Source organism: Haliotis asinina, chromosome 4 (genome assembly GCF_037392515.1).
Source record: "Haliotis asinina isolate JCU_RB_2024 chromosome 4, JCU_Hal_asi_v2, whole genome shotgun sequence".
Lineage (NCBI taxonomy): Eukaryota > Metazoa > Mollusca > Gastropoda > Lepetellida > Haliotidae > Haliotis > Haliotis asinina.
In genome coordinates this window covers 79,851,045-79,866,515 of record NC_090283.1, presented here as the reverse complement: position 1 = coordinate 79,866,515, position 15,471 = coordinate 79,851,045, and the positions used below count along the sequence as shown (strand labels likewise).

The following is a 15,471-nucleotide window of genomic DNA, read 5'->3' as shown; positions in this document are numbered from 1 at the left end:
CACAGGGCTCTGTAGTATAACGACAAGGCTCTGAAGTACAACCACAAGGCTCTGGAGTAGAACTAGAAGGCTCTGTAGTACAACCACAAGGCTCTGTAGTACAACCACAAGGCTCTGTAGTACAACCACAAGGCTCTGTAGTATAACCACAAGGCTCTGGAGTAGAACTAGAAGGCTCTGGAGTACAATCACTAGGCACTGGAGTACAACCACAAGGCACTGCATTTTGTAGTTCTCCTGAATTGTGATGACATGTTTTGTAGGATGACGGAAGCTATCATTCTACCTGCCTATTTATCGTTCTACCTATCATTCTAACTACCTATTTATCGTTCCACCTATCATTCTCTCAACCTATTAATCGTTCCACCCAGTTGAATAAAACGTATCATCTATATATTTAGTGTGCTAACGTGCTGTCTACTTATAAATCGTTCAATTTATCGTTCTATGTATTGTTCCGTCGACAAATTTATCGTTTTATTTAACATTCTTTCGTTCATCTTGAAATCACTAGTGTGTCTCCACTAAAAGAACCGTCTCTCCTCTGATAGCTCCCGACAAATAAATGTTTCGGAAACTAGTCCGTATTTAAGGGTAGCCCTGTCCTATTCGCCCGCCAAATGATACAAAGCTGGCTTCTTCATCACGGAGCCAGCAACACGAACCTGCACATTAACGCTCCCTGTAAGTAGGCGCGTTTAGGACGTTAATCTCCTCTCCTCGTCCTCACTCAGTCTGTCATTTTGATTGTACTGCCGGTAATTTAAAACATCGACTTTCCTTAAATACTGAGATGGCAACCGTTGCTTAGTGCCATACTTGATAATTAAGTACGTAATGAGCACTAATGCTCAGTATCTGAATTATTTACTAGAATAAACAAATTATTCTAAATTGAACCTGACGAAATCTAGACCTACACTATCCAGGGCTTTAGCATTGCAGAAAGGGTCGGACAGTGGGGAAGATATTGCTCTTCAGGGACTATGAGGCAGACTATGTAACTCTCCTTTTCGTATTTCAGTCACCTAGCTTTCGGGACCACTCGGCTTATTCCGCGATCTGCCTCGTTTGGCCACTGTTTAGCGTGAGTGAAGAATTCACTGTTAATTGTTTAACTCCGACCAAAACACCTCTCAGACACAAATAAATGTCAAACCCGAAGAGAGAGGCGCCAAGGGCTCTGTAAAACGATTAGACAGACCTGCTTAACACATCGTGCCTTCCTTGGACACCTGCGCAGACACGTGCTGAAAGAGGTCAAATTAAGCGGGTCTATGGCCTCATTTATAGTCAAGGTCAGTGCATAAAGTCTCACTCGTGATCCACGTAATGATGGTAATCGTCAGCTCCTAATTTCACATAAAATTCAGAATGTGAGTTAGTGGACTGAAAAATCATTTGTTTAAAAAAGTCCTGACACAGTCCCATTTAAAGTCGATTTCAGGAGCTATAAGATAGCTGGCACAGGTGGCCTCTGTTTACTATATCGTTAGTCCTCTTGCCAAATGCGATGCCAGGGCGAGTGTGTTGCTTTTGTATGTCCTCTGTACTGAAAGAAGTTGAAACATTAATATGAATAGAATTGCACTCTGTGATATTCCTTCATTTATCAGGGTGTGGAAACGGGATCATATCCATGACGTTACGTATACTGTGCCAGCCATGTGTATTCGTTGCTGTTTCTCACACCAGCAGCCCATTTCTGGTGTCCCCGACTGGAATAACGCTAAAAGCGGCGTAAAACCCAAATCACTCACTCACTATAACAAGCAGGTTGGAATAGTGCGTGAGTTTACCTTTACGCTGCACTCAGCATTGTTCCAGGTATATGGTGGAGGTCCTTAAATAATCGAGTCTAGACCAGACAACTTCCAGAGATCAAGAACATAAGCATCGATCAACGCAACTGGGAACCGATGACATGTGTCAGCTAACCCATCACAGTCTGACCCTCCGATCCCGGTCGCCGGAAATAACACCCGCTTAATCATACCATATTCCATACTGTATATCTATGATAGGGGCATGAAACTGGATAGACGAGTTTGGATAACAGAAAACACATTTAAGTTGAGCCAGCAGTAAAAATAGGACCGGCCAGAAGATAAGTAACACAAGCTTAAAAAACACGAAAAGAAAACCGGCGTTCTTAAACCACACCCTCCTGTCTCCATGAAGGCATCGTGGACGCCATGAGTTGACCGTTTTACATGGCCATTGAGTAAATCTTCGTGAAGAATGTCTATTTCAGTGACACATCGTCTAGCAATCTTGGAACTTCATTTTCGTGCACATGTGTGTGAAGCAGGGAAGTCCTTTGAGGGCAGGGTCTGCTTTATGGAGACTGAACTCCGTGGTAGGTTTGATTAGCGGATGTCTCCGATGTGTGACAAGTCTGCTTCAATTGACAACACAAACAATATTATAATTGGTCTGGCCGTTTTAACCCATGTGTCTATTTATCAATCAGGCGTCTATTTCATTATCGACTTCCTTTGCACGTTTACCCTTTAATCTACAGAAGTCTCGCCAACCCTCGCTTCCATCTTAATCGTTTGTACTGAAGAGGTGCCCAAACTCAATCCAAATCCCGTATAGTCTCGTTCGGTTCGTGGTTCCCGTGTTTGCTATTACGTTCGTCTCGCAATCCCTTGTTGCATTCGTATTACATGCAACATCAGCCAACACCAACCATGTTTAAGAAACGCCACATTAAGTTAACTCTCCCAGGACTGTCTCATCATACACTGAAACATAGTAATATTCGACCGTATAGAAAGGTATACATCTTGATTGCGGACCTACTCTCGCTAAACCCGTTTCAAACGTGACTTCTGAACTATCATCACGGTCATTTAGCAGGAATTAGGGCAGACTGGCTGATCCGTACTTTATCGGAACCCACGAGTTTAGAAAGAGATGCGGACGTCGACTCCAATCTACCCCCTATCTATCATGACGACCCCGAGTGACCTTCAATCGATCCCTTCCTCGCTCAGACTCCGCAATCGCCCATTTGGGTTGCGATCACGTGATTTGATGAGAGTCAAGGGACCATCTGAAAAGCTAAGAATACACTTTTTGATACACAAACATTACGTGACAATTACACCGAAGGGGATATTATGAAATGGACTCCATCAAAAGGCAGTCATGCAAAATAACATTACATCAATGGTTCTCCTAGACTGGGGCTAGACTCCATTATGTTTTACAAGATGCCTAAACTAAATCTACACACGAGGAACACACACGCACGCATGCACGCACGCACGCACGCACGCACGCATGCATGCACGCACACACATATCTAAGATTACATTAAAACATTGTTTTAAGGGTGCTGTGGAACACTCAGGTGACTAGATAACAGGCATACCTATCATTTTTGCAGTTCTGTTTTGGAAACTGAGCCTGGTCCTCTCTTCGATGACTTCCGCCGAAGCAGACAATTATGCCACGTATGCTTTTAGTGCATATTATTCCTGTACATTATCCAACAATGCTTCCTTAAGTGATGTAGTTAATCACGTGGAGCCACCTCGATAACAGTGTCGCCTTATCTTAAGAAACGACCAATGAATTCCCCTGTTAGACTGTTGTATGTCATTCCGATGCTAAATGACGACTGGTTACAGACTGCAGTCTAAATTTGTCGCCGCATAGAGGAACGACTTTGTATGAGTGAGTGACTTGTCTTTAGCTCCGCGTTGCATAGTCCGATCTCATGATCTGCGAGAGGCTGCAGACCTAGAGATGCACTGTAGGAGACAACGCATCTTTTGGCAATATTCCAGCACATGTACATTGTATCGAACCTGAGCCTGAGGTGAGGCAAGCCGACACTTAAACTGCTCTTGGTTTTCCACCGCCCTATAGGACTTTAAGGAACATCGCCTTGGAACACCAGCCATCCTAGCTTATGGCCAGCAAATATGACTTCCAAAGGGGAGGTAACTCCATAAAGATAAAGCAGCAAACCTGATTATCGATCATTAACGGAGGTGGCATCTATTGACACGGTGAAGACAAGAGGGATAGTCTGATTTAGTACCGTTTTGAACAGTATCAAGTTACTGTAGCGGGAAAGAGACGCATTTCACCAAATGAGACGACCATGTGAATGAGTGTGGTAACTGCGGCCAAGAACTACATGGCCACCCGATCTCGTTAGACAAGCTGAAGGCTAGTTCTAAATGGATCGTCACGGGTTGTCATTAAACAGAACCCAAGAAAATATCCATATTAAGCGAACACATGAAGCGCCAGGCCAACAGTCGTCCTCCTGAATCAGTGATATAAGTTGCTAAGGCTTAAAAGCTGACGTCGGCTGTATTGAAACCTCGAGAACAGGTCAGTACGTCCAGTCATGTTTTCCAGTCTGTTAACAAAAGTTAATAAGAACAGCCACTGGGCGAATAATGAATTTTAAAAGAAAATCATGGTCTGCAAGAAATGGGTTTTCGCACATGTACAGCTAAGCGCAATTGCCTTCAGTCAACATAGCACCTGCTCCGAGCACTAACTGAGTGACGGTGTGGACCACCCCAGCGTTGGGAACATAAATTGCTGGGTCCCTCGGCTGATAATACGTTTGTCTTTATTCTGATTTAGAACTGAAGCCAGCTACTTGGCAATAGACATCAAAGTTTGCTATGAAATATGCATGACGTTACAATGAAGCTAATAGACGAGACCAATTACTGTTCAAGCGGGAATAAACTCCACACACTGTTGCTGGCACACTCCACACACTGCCTCCATGTAGGGATTAAAGACCGTTAAAACTGCTGCAATATTAACTTCCCTAAAGGTAGCGTCGACATCGGTTGAGGCGGTTAATGTCGTTAGTTTGAGATCATTATCTTGCAACCACAAGCTTTTAAACACGACTGTAAATGAGGGCAAAAATATCACACAGAAAACATGTTCTACGTCTCAGTCTGACTGCACGAGGTCTCTGCTCCAGTAAGCACTCACACTACACATCACTGGCGGACCCAGAAGTGGGGTGGGGGTGGGGCTGGGGTACAGACCCCACCCTATCCCTCTTTTGTCCTGAAATTTTGTTACATGTTCATTGAAACCCTGGTAAAATGAAGTGTGCATCAACCCTTTCCTCAAAAATGTGTGTCCATCCCATTCGTCCCTCCCCTCACGTCCCCTTACTCAAACAGCTGTACCCGCCCCTCCACATTGCGACCAACACCTTTGTCTTCAATGTTGTTTGATATTGCAAGAGTCCGTTAGAAATGATGTTTAGGTGAAACGAAGTACCACGTATCAGTGTTCCTGTTAGCCGCAATGCAAAATAAGTCCTTCGGCAGCAGGATGTCAGTTTTACGGAGTTCCGATCGTTTTAGCGTTGGGTTATCGTTATTGGTATTCGGGTATTCTGTTGTATTATGCATCTGTGGGGGCTGTATAAGACTGTAGGTGCCACAGATCGGGTCTTGTGGACAAAAATACGTACTGTCTAATGATATCCGGCTAGGGGTCGCCCCAGGAATAAAGATGCAAGTATCCGAAGTATATATGTTGTTTCTTCCATGGTGCTCCAAATGTGCGCACTATTTGTTATTTACTCCTGACATTATGATCACGTGACAACGCAGACTCTAAACCAAAGTTAATTAAACAATAGAAAGATCAGGCATGAATGCTTATCTCCCCTGAAAACATGTCCGTCTCTCGCACGTTGTCTCATGTGTCGGTATTCTTTCGAACCAATCCAGCAACATTGCAGCGATATAACTATGGAGGACGCTAAAGGCAGGCTTCACAAGGGGTGGTGGTGGTGGTGTGTGTGTGTGTGTGTGTGGAGGGGGGGGGGGGGGGAGTATCGAATCCAGGTTCCTGGGGACAGCCTACACTCCACAGGGGTTATACGTGATTACCATCCTACTCTTCACAAATAACCAACATCGGCACTTGTCAAGTCTGGCACATTGTCAAAATCAGCATGATATTTTGGCCCTGTCATTTAAAAACGATATTTTGGTAATTAAAACATTGTCTAGTCCAGTACATGTCCATTGGTTACTCCGGAACGACCCTCTGGTCCCAACGAGCAATCTTAACTGTACTTACAATACATGTTACAACCAGATTAGAAACACATTAAAATTCAAATATTCAAAATAAAAACACACACCTTTCAACCATATTTCAAAGACTGAAGTTGTCAAGATTAGGAACCATACAGCACACTGGCTTCCAACAGTAAAGAATAGATTATATGTAATTGAGAACTGTTCTTTATTGTTAACCTGAAACTGAAGATATTTTCAACAAAACCACCCAGGGACACCTGTACAGCCATGAACGGAAGAGCAATATTGCTGATGCAAGCTTAGGTTTGGGTGAAGGTGAAAAAAGCCTCTTCGATACAATTTCCCGTCGTTTCTCGCGAGATTATCACGTGATAATTATGCCGACATTGGCGAGTGTTTGTTAAGTTAAAACTCGGGCATTGACGCAGTAGGGCCCCGGTCAGGATACATCGTGCATCGCGGCCCAGAACATCATGTCGCAGAACCACGAAGACGTGTACACGCAAACTTCAATTACCCAGACGTGCAGCCTCGTTATGGTATGAGGTCCCTGCGGTATAAGACATCAACACCACACGTACAGCATGTTAATAAGTGGTATTATCAATCTGATTAGGCGGAAATGAGTAATCTATATCGAAGCTGATAATTACTGACAGTGCCTGCTACAATCACTGCCATATGTGTTCACGTATGCCATCGGCTACCGAGGAAAGTACATGAGTGGCTCAGTTGAACACCAATATAAATATATAGTGTTTAGTAAATCCAAACATCTTGTTTGCCAAATATGGAATGGCAGCGACTAAAGCCATTTTGGTCAAAGACTGTTCTCAAACGGCCAACTGTCTTTTGTCAAATATCAGTCACGAACATATTCGTTTTATATAGTGAATGAGACCCGGCTATCTCGAAAGTGACGTTAAAACCAGAAAATCTTCGACCAGTTTGAATTTCCAGGAATATTTACTCCGCTTAAAAAAAACCCGACCTGATGATGTTAGTCCAGAACGTCTAGGTATGTATATCCAGAAGTACCAGCTCAGACTTTATTGCCCACATGTAATCGTCGCAAGGTAATTGTACAGAAGTACCAGCTCAGACTTTATTGCCCACATGTAATCGTCGCAAGGTAATTGTACAGAAGTACCAGCTCAGACTTTATTGCCCACATGTAATCGTCGCAAGGTAATTGTACAGAAGTACCAGCTCAGACTTTATTGCCCACATGTAATCGTCGCAAGGTAATTGTACAGAAGTACCAGCTCAGACTTTATTGCCCACATGTAATCGTCGCAAGGTAATTGTACAGAAGTACCAGCTCAGACTTTATTGCCCACATGTAATCGTCGCAAGGTAATTGTACAGAAGTACCAGCTCAGACTTTATTGCCCACATGTAATCGTCGCAAGGTAATTGTACAGAAGTACCAGCTCAGACTTTATTGCCCACATGTAATCGTCGCAAGGTAATTGTACAGAAGTACCAGCTCAGACTTTATTGCCCACATGTAATCGTCGCAAGGTAATTGTACAGAAGTACCAGCTCAGACTTTATTGCCCACATGTAATCGTCGCAAGGTAATTGTACAGAAGTAACAGCTCAGACTTTATTGCCCACATGTAATCGTCGCAAGGTAATTGTACAGAAGTACCAGCTCAGACTTTATTGCCCACATGTAATCGTCGCAAGGTAATTGTACAGAAGTACCAGCTCAGACTTTATTGCCCACGTGTAATCGTCGCAAGGTAATTGTACAGAAGTAACAGCTCAGACTTTATTGCCCACATGTAATCGTCGCAAGGTAATTGTACAGAAGTAAGTTTTCAGACGTAATAGTCTAAAACAAATTGTCCAGTGGTAATTGTCTAGAAGTAATTGTCAAAAGGAAATTGTTCAGAAGTAACTCTCCAGAAGTAAATTGTCCAGAAGTAATCGTCATTCAGTTAAAATGTCCGGATCACCTATGTACAAATTGATCGTCCTGTGCACCATGAAACCCAAATTAGTTGGTAAAGGGTACGTGGCGTTGTGTTCTGTAACCTGGTCTTCAATAACCCATGCTCTCTCAGAGGACACTAACGGGATCGTGTGGTCAGGCTGGCTGATTTGGTTGATGCATATCATCGAATCGTTGATCGTGGCCCATGATGTCAATCACTGGGTTGTCTGGTCCAGACTCGGTTATTTACAGACTGTCTTTAAATAGCTGGAATATTGCTGCATGCGGTGCAAAACGACACACATCCGATGATCACGTCAGCTATCTTGCCGACTAAAGAGTACGGATGCCACCGTATAGATCGTTGCTCATGATGTCAATCACAGGATCGTCTGGTTCAGGCTATTTGCAGACTGCTGGCATAGGTCAAATACACGCAGTATTACCACCAAATAAGGGCCCTCTGAGGATGACCTCACCACATTCAACCCTAAAGGGGAATGCTACCCAGGTCTTCGGTATGACAAGCGTTCACTTGATCCACTCGGCCATAAAATGCGATTCGAAATCGCTTCAGGCCTGCACAATACAGTGAAGCGGCAAACAATGGACACCGCTAAACCTACATGAAAGCTGAGGTGAGCTAAGCGTGTTACCTGAATCAATTCACTCTCATGTTGCGTGAATGAAATATTATTGATTCTGACTCCGAAAAATGTAGTGTTTATTTCGCTTGGGATTTAGCATTATATTGTTATTCTTCAACCATCGACCCGTCCGCCTGTCACAATGTGCTCTGTTTATTGCGTTCCTGTCATTTTCAGGAAAAAATGGCAAAAACTTATTGCCATTGATTACGTTTTAGGTGCAATCCGTCATTTTACATGCTTTGCGAGCGCATTAGGGTCAAGATTTCAGGATGAAATACCGTAAATGTCATGTCCGTGCGAGTTTTAACGGATTTTAATTATTTTCCCGCTTCCGATGGAAGCGATCGATTACAGATAACCCACTAAATCACCAGTTCACTTTGAAAGTCAACTACTTGATCCCTATGTTAACGCGGTTATAGGACGCACTGGACGGCATCTAGCCCCGGAAACTACACGCATTTAGCTGTTTATTCAGTGATTTACTGTAAGCACTATTGAGTTTTGTTCACGGGATGCTGAAAAGAAAAACGCCCCAATCTTCCTGAAAAAATCAGATCTGTTTTCATGTAGTAATTTCAAAAGGCAGGAAACTATGGGAGCAAATGTTAAGAAAGAGACAATAACTTCTGGACTACCCTAGTTCGCTATATCAGTCTAACTACGTCAAAAGTTCGTTATAACCGGGTACGTTAAGTCTGGGGTCGTTATAGTCGAAGTTGATTAATATGCGTATTTAGATCTTTCTAGAATTCAAAGCTTGCAACCTTCTTTTGGCCTATCAAGCTTTCACTTCCTTTCGACCACAGGTCACGCGGATTTCAAGCCTCCTTTTGACAGGAAGCAGTTTTTTTCCAGGAGAGTTCGATGTCTACCATTATGTATTACTGTTTGCCTGTCAACATAGATCTACGTGTACAGTCATTCCAACAAGTTACTCTACAACTACCTCTATTCTCTCACAACGCGGGGATGTGAGAAAAAAACCCATCCTTCTGGCAATTTTTCAAACAAACACTAATTACATTACCGTAAAGGCTGAAAACAGAACGTTGTCTGTAATAAATCTACGCCCCTGTAATGCTATTGCCTGACCGGGAGGCCCAGCGCTACTGCTGGCGATTTAATCCGCCGGTACAGGCTAAGTGATACAAGTCGGTGACATGTGCTTAAAGATAATCACCAACATACGGCTAGGACTCATGGTCGTTAGTGTACTGTGTAAAATAACACTTCATCGATACATTAATATCCCTGACTGCCGTAAAGCTCGAGAAATGCTCCTTGAGAAAGCTCCTGAGAAGTGGAGAGCTGGGTTATGAGATATATTGAACGAAATTAACTCCATGCTTCCACCACAGCTGTTGGTTAATAGGGAAGGAGACCTGTCGTGCTTTCAGTTTTAGGAAGTGTTAATTACAGATTTCATAGTGTTAAGGGGCGTATTTATTTAACAGTTTACCGAGGAGCAGTATCAAGAGTTTGTGGAAATACAAAATAAATATTTAAACAGTTTGTTAAAACAATGTTCCATTTTGGTCTTTCGTCTTCAAATCAGTCATGTGTTAAAATGTATGAGAACTGGAATTGGTTATTTTTTCGAGTCACTTTATTTGTTTGTTGTATAACGCCACACTCGTCAATGCTCTACGCTGGTGGCTTGGCCCAGTGGTTGCAGCCCCAAACCGAGGACCCGGGTTCGATCCCCGCCAATGTGTGAAGCCCACTTCTGATACACACGCTATGATAGTGCTGGAATATTGCTAAAAGCGGCGTTAAATCACATACTTACTCACTCACTTAATTACATGGACATTGTGTTATATTCGACATGTCATGCAGTGCGGAATCGGTTAGGTAATTTATTGGCATCCAAGTCACATCCGAAACTGAGTGAAATGCATTAAATTTTTGTCCCTAAGAGTTTCTTAAAAACGACCCTTCACAATGGCAATGCTGTGTAAATAAACGGTATATTTACTGATTGGCTCGGATGGATTTTGTTACAGAAAGTGACCAGAAACGTTAATGGTAAAACACGAGGTACTGATCGCCCCTGGTAACCAGACAATGGCCACTGTCTTGTCCACATTAGGGTATGAGTGCCTCAGAAATCTCAGGTTCACACAAACAGCACAGATACTTCCCCTCAATAAACCAATCACAGACCAACAACCATAACCAGGAACTAGGGAAACTTGATGTAATAAAAGAAGACTGGCGCCGTGTTTTAGAGTCATTCGGGAACTGCTTAATTCCTGTTCGTTATGAAATATCTGATATACATGTCGGTAAAAAGTCTTCCAGTATCCCACTGACATTTACAGTATTGATTCCCTCGGCCAAGAGGTAGTCGCGTTTTCAAAGAAAAATCGACACACGATTGCGTTGATTCGAGACATACAGCCATTAATGTTTGCCATATGTTCTGTACAATCATCTTATGTACGTCATGCAAATGTTCCAGTGGCGTCTCGCGGTTTATTTTTTGGCTTGCTCGATCTATAATGCAATATTTCGTTTAAGTGGAACTCTCCGGTGGAAGCCCACCTCAAAGGAATCGTGTTCTGTGATAAATGACAAAAGCTCCACATGGAATAGATTCATTGTCCGTGCAGTTATGCTTTTGTAATGATGACGTGCAGCTTATTGAGAAAAGGAGCAATCTATATGCATGGTGAACATGTTTTTACATAACCATATTTGGTGGCGCTCAACCGATTGTGACATGAGAAACTAGACCCGGGCGAGTTGCCAATACCAGCACGTATGTCTTCTCCATTAACTAACTGAGCGAGTGAGTGAGTGAGTGAGTGAGTGATCGCCAGCAACTAAAGGACCCTTTGAGTGAGTGAGTGAGTGATCGCTAGCAACTGAGGAACAACTGGGACTTGTTGTACTGTTGCTACCCGCGCGGACCCTACACCTGGATCTTGACTCCCCGCTTCCGTCGTTGACGAGTGTACGTAACTTTAGCCATTGCTTTAAATCACAAATAAACTACGAATAAGCGTTTTGTGGATATAAATGCACTTTGAATGTTATGGGTCTTGGGTACCCTGTCTGGATGTAGATGGTTTTAGACTCTTGTATAACTTCGAGTGAGTGAGTGATTACACGATGACAGATGTGGAGTCCTGCACGTTCTCGGGCGTGACGCGCGAACGCACGTGGTAGTTTGTCTTGTGGCATGTTCAGACTACCGTGGTATGAGGGTATGAGTGAGAGTTTCCAAGCTTGATCAGGAAGTTGTTTCAGAAGCTGATAACGAATATCACGAGCTCCTACAGCAGTGTCGGGAGGGAGCCTGCCCCAGAGCAGCACGTACTTCATAGAGAGAAAACGTTTCATTGTAACCCTCGCCATTATCAGAGTTATGGTTGACTGATTTCTTTTCTTGCTGGGTTTGGTATTTCTGTAACTGAGGTATATAAGTTGAGGAGGGGGAGAGATTTGCCAAAGTTTCGCCAAGTTTGTAGGACATTGTCGGAAATATGTTTCCGCCTTCCTCCTATTTTTCCTAGCTTGTTTGCAATTTGTATCAAACCATGATTTGTGCGTGTGTGGGTTTGCAGAGCACATAGGGATGGTTTTCTTTCCAATGGAATTTAGGCCGTCTGAAAATAGTTTCATGGGATCTGGATCATTCCTGAATTTGTCAGGCGTAAGGTTTTCAGAATAGAGGGTTTGGAATAATGGCCAGTTGGCCTTACTAAAATTCCACCTTGCTGAAGGAGGTTCATCCGCGGGTTTGTAAGGAGTAAGGATTGTTGGGAAGTGGTCACTTCCACCACTTTAGAGGATTAGAATCCGAAAGTGATAGATAAGAACACAGAAAGTGCCAGTAGCAGGATGGAGATAAGTGTTTGAGCCATCTTCGAAGATACATAAATCATTATTTGAGAGAAAATCTACAAGGACCCATCCCTTGTTGTTTTTATCAGCACTCCCCTATAGGGGACTATGACCGTTCACGTCGCCCAGGATTATGCAAGGCTTCGGGAGTTGATCGTACAAGTTCTGAAGATCTGAAAGGCGGACAGGTGATGATGGGGAAAGTGAACATAGTGTAAACCTCATATTCAGAGTGATGCGGATAGCGACAGTTTGTAAATTGGTGTTTAGTGGAACAGGGCTTTGGAGGATGCCCTGTCTGATCAGGATAGAAGTGCCTCCTGTAGCTTTTACACCGGGAGGAGAAAATGAGTGGTAAGAACTGTACCGACGGATGTCAAATTTATCACTTCTTTTCAGGTAGGTTTCTGGAGACAGAAGAAAGCTGGTTTAAAATCTTGGATCAATAACTGCAGTTAAAAAGCATTAAAATTCTTCTTAAGGCCTCTGCAATTCCATTGAATCATATTTTGTGGATGCACGGTGCTTCCACTGGTGATATGTTGCGTGAGTGTGTTGAAGAGTTTGAGGTATTCCTATTTGTGTCAGGTGGAGATGGAGTTATGGACCCCGACGGGGTTTAACACTCGCTCAGACTGCCATATTTTCTGTAGTTTCACAGGCCTTGACGTTGGTTGTTTGTGATTCAGAGGTTTCGATTGTTGGCTCTGGAGCTAACTTGGCTGAGATGGGTTGAGAAGATGTGACCCATGTCAGATCGGTCTGGCACGAGATAGTTACAGTAGTGACAGAAGGACGGGAGACGGCAGAAGATGTGACCCCTGTCAGATCGGCCTGGCACGAGATAGTTGCTGTAGTGACAGAAGGATGGGAGACGGCAGAAGATGTGACCCCTGTCAGATCGGCCTGGCACGAGATAGTTGCTGTAGTGACAGAAGGATGGGAGACGGCAGAAGATGTGACCCCTGTCAGATCGGCCTGGCACGAGATAGTTGCTGTAGTGACAGAAGGATGGGAGACGGCAGAAGATGTGACCCATGTCAGATCGGTCTGGCACGAGATAGTTGCTGTAGTGACAGAAGGATGGGAGACGGCAGAAGATGTGACCCCTGTCAGATCGGCCTGGCACGAGATAGTTGCTGTAGTGACAGAAGGATGGGAGACGGCAGAAGATGTGACCCCTGTCAGATCGGCCTGGCACGAGATAGTTGCTGTAGTGACAGAAGGATGGGAGACGGCAGAAGATGTGACCCCTGTCAGATCGGCCTGGCACGAGATAGTTGCTGTAGTGACAGAAGGATGGGAGACGGCAGAAGATGTGACCCCTGTCAGATCGGCCTGGCACGAGATAGTTGCTGTAGTGACAGAAGGATGGGAGACGGCAGAAGATGTGACCCCTGTCAGATCGGCCTGGCACGAGATAGTTGCTGTAGTGACAGAAGGATGGGAGACGGCAGAAGATGTGACCCCTGTCAGATCGGCCTGGCACGAGATAGTTGCTGTAGTGACAGAAGGATGGGAGACGGCAGAAGATGTGACCCCTGTCAGATCGGCCTGGCACGAGATAGTTGCTGTAGTGACAGAAGGATGGGAGACGGCAGAAGATGTGACCCCTGTCAGATCGGCCTGGCACGAGATAGTTGCTGTAGTGAGAGACGGATGGGAGACGACAGAAGATGTGACCCCTGTCAGATCGGCCTGGCACGAGATAGTTGCTGTAGTGACAGAAGGATGGGAGACGGCAGAAGATGTGACCCCTGTCAGATCGGCCTGGCACGAGATAGTTGCTGTAGTGACAGAAGGATGGGAGACGGCAGAAGATGTGACCCCTGTCAGATCGGTCTGGCACGAGATAGTTGCTGTAGTGACAGAAGGATGGGAGACGGCAGAAGATGTGACCCCTGTCAGATCGGCCTGGCACGAGATAGTTGCAGTAGTGACAGAAGGATGGGAGACGGCAGAAGATGTGACCCCTGTCAGATCGGCCTGGCACGAGATAGTTGCAGTAGTGACAGAAGGACGGGAGACGACAGAAGATGTGACCCCTGTCAGATCGGCCTGGCACGAGATAGTTGCTGTAGTGACAGAAGGATGGGAGACGGCAGAAGATGTGACCCCTGTCAGATCGGCCTGGCACGAGATAGTTGCTGTAGTGACAGAAGGATGGGAGACGGCAGAAGATGTGACCCCTGTCAGATCGGTCGGGCACGAGATAGTTGCTGTAGTGACAGAAGGATGGGAGACGGCAGAAGATGTGACCCCTGTCAGATCGGCCTGGCACGAGATAGTTGCTGTAGTGACAGAAGGATGGGAGACGGCAGAAGATGTGACCCCTGTCAGATCGGCCTGGCACGAGATAGTTGCTGTAGTGACAGAAGGATGGGAGACGGCAGAAGATGTGACCCCTGTCAGATCGGCCTGGCACGAGATAGTTGCTGTAGTGACAGAAGGATGGGAGACGGCAGAAGATGTGACCCCTGTCAGATCGGCCTGGCACGAGATAGTTGCTGTAGTGACAGAAGGATGGGAGACGGCAGAAGATGTGACCCCTGTCAGATCGGCCTGGCACGAGATAGTTGCTGTAGTGACAGAAGGATGGGAGACGGCAGAAGATGTGACCCATGTCAGATCGGCCTGGCACGAGATAGTTGCTGTAGTGACAGAAGGATGGGAGACGACAGAAGATGTGACCCATGTCAGATCGGTCTGGCACGAGATAGTTGCTGTAGTGACAGAGGGATGGGAGACGGCAGAAGATGTGACCCCTGTCAGATCGGCCTGGCACGAGATAGTTGCTGTAGTGACAGAGGGATGGGAGACGGCAGAAGATGTGACCCCTGTCAGATCGGCCTGGCACGAGATAGTTGCTGTAGTGACAGAAGGATGGGAGACGGCAGAAGATGTGACCCCTGTCAGATCGGCCTGGCACGAGATAGTTGCTGTAGTGACAGAAGGATGGGAGACG

General features: G+C 44.9%; 1 protein-coding gene across 1 annotated transcript in view; it reads right to left on the bottom strand.

Annotated features, from left to right (window-relative positions):
* Positions 1 to 15,471, bottom strand: part of LOC137281953 (annexin A11-like) — a 57,668-nt gene that overhangs the window by 13,304 nt on the left and 28,893 nt on the right. The window lies entirely within an intron of this gene.